The following is a 5,242-nucleotide window of genomic DNA, read 5'->3' as shown; positions in this document are numbered from 1 at the left end:
GCAACAGGCCAAGGGGGAATGGCTTTAAACTAAAGGGGGGTAGATTTAGACTAGATAGAAGGAAGAAATGTTTTACGCTGAGGGTGGTGAAACACTGGCCCAGGTTGCCCAGAGAGGTGGATGCCCCATCCCTGGAAACATTCCAGGTCAGGTTGGATGGGGCTCTGAGCAACCTGATCTAGTTGACTATGTCCCTGCTCATGGCAGGGGGGTTGGACTAGATGGCCTTTAGAGGTCCCTTCCAACCCAAACCATTCTGTAATTCTATGATTCTATGACATAGCGGAGCCTCTGGTCTGACTAAACTGCAGTGTGACCCAACTTTGAGACAATTTAGAATTGCAAGACTAATGTGGGATTACACAGGAATATCTCCACATAGAATTCGACAACAGATTGTTGTAAGACTGTTTTTTTCATAAGTATTAACTGAAAATGTTACAAATATTTAGTCTTACCTAAAGACAGTTAACTTTCTATAGCTTTTTAAAAAATTTCTTACCTTCAATTAGAAATTTCTGGGTTTTTTTTCCAAATAGAAATATTCTATTTAGTGCACCTGAGAGACTTAGTTCTACCATAGTTGACATGCGTATGAGCACTTAAACTTTATCCTGTCAAATTAAACACCGTGCAACGTTTTTCGACATAACCAATTAACAAAAAACAGCACACCTCAAAAGAAGTGATGTGCAAAAACATCTGAAAACTATTCTTTCAATGACTTTATCAAGGCTTAAATCACTTTATACAAGATTAAATTAAGAACACAACCCTTCACCTCCAGCTATATGCTTGTGCAAATTCACATACTATACAAATTGAAGTTCTTAGTGGGCTGAAGGTGATTATGTTATATAATGAGCTTGCAAGGAACTTTTTTAATAAAGACACTTTTCAGATGTTTCCTGTGAAGCAGTAGAGCAAGCTAATTAACGTACAAGGAAGTTACCTTGAATTTTATCATACAGCAAAACCTACTTGATGCTAGCCTATCTGGCCCCCTCCCCAGTTCAAAATGCACAGCAAGTTTACAGGCAAGATAGTAGTGTGGCTTATTAAAACAATAATCTTGTTGGCAGACATTTCTGGGTTCGGTTGCTTTCAAAAAAATTTTGGCAAACTTCCTTTTTTTTTTTTTGAGTTTTTGCTTCCTGGCCCTCCCCATCAAACAGATTTTTGAGGAAAATTTCAACCACAGCAAGCTAGGTGCTCCAACAGCAGATGATAACTGAGAAAACATGCCGTCTTCTCCAGGTTTAAAATGTCTCGCTTTTCAAAGCAGCTCTAGCTTCACAGTTTTGCAGCAGTGGCTAAAATGATAAGAAACTGAAGAAAGAGAAGGTGTGATCTCATGGCTATTAAAACTACAATTCCTTCCCTTAATTTAGTATTTACACCCTCTACTACAGCACTGCAGGGTCAGTCTAAACAAATCATTCACGCCACCTATCCCAAGGTGGCCAACAGATGCCTAGTTCCTGTTTTCTCAGGATCCCATCTGGCAGGCTGTAGTCTGACCTAGAGCCACACACCAGTGAAGAGGAAGAAAAATGCTAAACACTTTTGAAAAGGCAATTCAGATTGAAGACATCTTAATTGGGCTACCTAACAGAGGTAGAGCAAGGCAAAGTATTTCTTCCAGTCACTCCCCTCCGTAGGTTGGGAATGAAGCCCAGGAAAGTGAGGAGATTGGAAATATATCCAAGTATTTCATAGTGTAATACTAAATAAGACCACAGAAATCCCACAATAAAATTAGTTGTTTGATCTTATGTTCAAGGGAACCTAATACTGGACAGCTGCTGACTAAAGCCTCCTAGGTAGCTGACCTCTAAGGGATCACAACAGATTTGTTCACCACGGTGTCAAAACTGCTCTGCAACTGTTGGAGGTATCTTTCCTCAAAGATTTGTTTGCAAATACTCAAGCACACACTCTTGAACAAGACGTTCAAAGATTCGGTAGAGAAGTCACTACATGAATGGCATAACATAATACATTTTCATGCCTTCAAAGGAGTTCAGCATTTGGTATCTAATTTCACTTGCAACAAAAATATATTTTTTACACAATAGTATGTATAGTTTATACCACCACACGAAATCACCAACAGCAATTGACACCAATAAACTGTAAAAGGTTAATTTCTAGATTGTTATTTAATCTTCTATTTAGGGAAGTATTTTGGATTCATTTGTCAGAACCTATTTCTGCTTCCTAAACAACCCGATGAGCTCCTTTGCTGGGACAGAGGACTGATTCATTGTGCCCTCGTAAAATGAAGTCAGAGTTACCACTATGACTTCGTAATAATCTTTATTATCATTCAGTACAGGGATGAATTCACCCTATAAAGAAAATAAATTTATTTTACACACTAAGACCCTATTAGGCAGCACAGTTCAACCAGCATTCCCAATGCTGCCCCAAACTGAAGGGGAGATTGTTACCATGCATTTTCAGAGATCAGTGAAAGTAATTGAGCCATGGAAATACAAAATAACACCTGTTCCACTTAAACTTCTTTTTTACATTCTCCTTCCAACAGGCAAAAACAAAAGGCAGCCAAAATATTCAAACTAAAACCTAAAGATGATCAGAGAAAGCCTACACAAGAAAACTTGGGCTAACTTGTTTGTTATTATCATTGGCCTTGTGTTGGTTTTCATGTAGGTTTAGAAAAGCAGTACAGTTATGAGCAGTGAAGGAGAAAAGATGCAGACCTTCAGAAGGGATGAGAAGAACAAGACGGCAACTGAAAATTCTCCTCAATGAAGGCCAGCCCCTGAAGCGGGTGCACAGCAGAAAAAAAGCTATAATAGGAGCAGCACTAAGAAATTAACAAGCAGCTAATGGCAGCAATTTTTTTCTTGCACAGAAGGTGGAGTACATTCTCAAAATTTAGACCTCACTATTAGGACTTGCTCTATGCACTAATTACCTTTGGAAACAAAACAAACCAATAAGCCTATGTATAACATAAGCACAATTGAACATCACTCTGGAAGTCATGACTTGCTCGCCTTTAAAGACAAAGGTAAAGGTCTCCCTAAAAAAAACCTCCCTAAAAAAAACCAAAACAAAACAAAACAAAACAAAACAAAACAAAACAAAACAAAACAAAACAAAACAAAACAAAACAAAACAAAACAAAACAAAACAAAACAAAACAAAACAAAACAAAACAAAACAAAACAAAACAAAACAAAACAAAACAAAACAAAACAAAACAAAACAAAACAAAACAAAACAAAACAAAACAAAACAAAACAAAACAAAACAAAACAAAACAAAACAAAACAAAACAAAACAAAAAAAAGGCAAAAAGCAAAGCACAGAATTAAACTAATCCTACTGTCACTGGAAACTCTCCGGCATTTATCTTACTGTCAAACCACAAAACAAACTTCAAAGGGATGTCTGTTTGCCCCGTGGGTACACCTATACTGGAAAAGCTTTTGTAGTTAAACTTAACAGCCTGTTAGAATCCACTGAAAGCGGTGTCAACTACTTGGCTTTTTTAATCTCGACTAGAAAGGAGTAGTTCTTGCTTGCTTTTTTCCCACGAGGAACAAATGCATCAAAACAGAGTATTAACTTGCTGCTGCTATGAAAGAAGTAATTTCATGCCAGAGTTTAAGAAACATTTTTCAACCAGTAAACGCTCTAGGGGGTTATATACACTAAAGGGATTTTACCCACAAAAAGAAGGGGTAAAGAAATCAGAAGCTGAGATACCCATGTTCAAAGTTCCCACTTTACTCAGACTTTTGCAGGACTTTGGAAGTATGACTGAGTCTTTTGACAGGACAGCAGCACCCCCTACCTCACACTACACTGAATAAATAATACTTTAAAAAAATCCTGATGCCAATTTACTACAGTATTAGGCCTTACACAAATAGGTTACTACTAGGAGAGTCACTTAAAAAATGCGCTTTGTGTAGGTACAGTTTCTCAGAGAACTTTGATTAAAATAAGGTAACAACAGTTAGGAGAAACTGGAAATATGGTTCATACAAGCACAGCAGCTTGATTTAAAAGAAAAATCAGATGCATAGCCTTAAATGTAATATCCTGTCTGTAGACAAAGTGAAAGAATACTCATAGATTATCACTCTGCAGATATGGGGAGGACATTATAAAGGACTTTGTAGCAACGAGAGACAAGCCATTCAGAAAGAGGACTTCTTGAGGATGAACAAAAATTACTTTCCAGCTCGCCTTTGCTGTAAGTTGAGGGTTCGCTTTATAGTATGGACAAGACGGTCATTAAGAGAATTCCTACCTCCTTTAAACCAGAAAAGATCACATATATTCCTGGAATTTGCTACGTATCTCAAACTGATTCAAAAGAACACTGTTTTGTCTCAGCACCATCGTAATCTTCTTCTTGACTTTAATCCCTATCATTGTCACTGCGAATATTCCTTGCTCTTGAGACAGAGCATCTGCATTCACTGCAATACGCACTCGAGCCGCAGGCACCGCGCACCAGACCTATCGCACGTATAACCTTCCAGGAAGTTACCTGATGTGAGGATTAAAGTCTAAACCAAATACGTATTCCGAGAATGCTGTGCTGGTTTTGTATTTGCCCTACATTTGGTATCGTGATTTTTAACGCACTATTCCCTAGATCAAATAAGTTTATATTACTAAATATAGTCATTCTCTCCCCCCTCAAACTCAGCTCCAGAAGGATTAGCTTTTTCTCCATCACCGTCAATGAGGATTCTGCAAGCCAAGCCAGGCCTCTGGTGTCACCTGTGTGAGCCTACTATCCTCAAATCAAGACACACATGGAAATCCATTTCTTCTGACTGTTTGCATAAAATTAAGCAATTGGAAGTTTAAGTGAATTATTCTGAAGATGTACAAAATTAAAATGCAACGTACATTTTCGTCGCTGTCCTACAGTTGCCAAAAGAGTCTGGTATTGCTCTTTAAGTGGTCATGCCAAATCCTGATGATGCAGGCTCTTAGGGAATATTAGTCTGTATAAGGCGCACAAACTAAAACCCACTTTGTACCCAACTACATATTTTAACAACGTAGCATTTATTAACATTCTTTTTTTTTTTCCCCAACAGAGCTAGAGTGACGTAACTCTTTTGAATGTATTTGGCCTGCTCTACTTACTGGATCAAAACAGATTTCCATTTGTTTTAAATATAGCAGTGCTGAAATCTGCCTCATAGCTATAACAGAATGAAAAGGGGGGGGGGGCAGGGTAAAT

The sequence above is a fragment of the Aptenodytes forsteri genome, unplaced genomic scaffold (assembly GCF_000699145.1).
Source record: "Aptenodytes forsteri isolate BGI_AS27 unplaced genomic scaffold, ASM69914v1 Scaffold112, whole genome shotgun sequence".
In the NCBI taxonomy this organism is placed as follows: domain Eukaryota; kingdom Metazoa; phylum Chordata; class Aves; order Sphenisciformes; family Spheniscidae; genus Aptenodytes; species Aptenodytes forsteri.
This window is presented reverse-complemented; position numbering follows the sequence as displayed.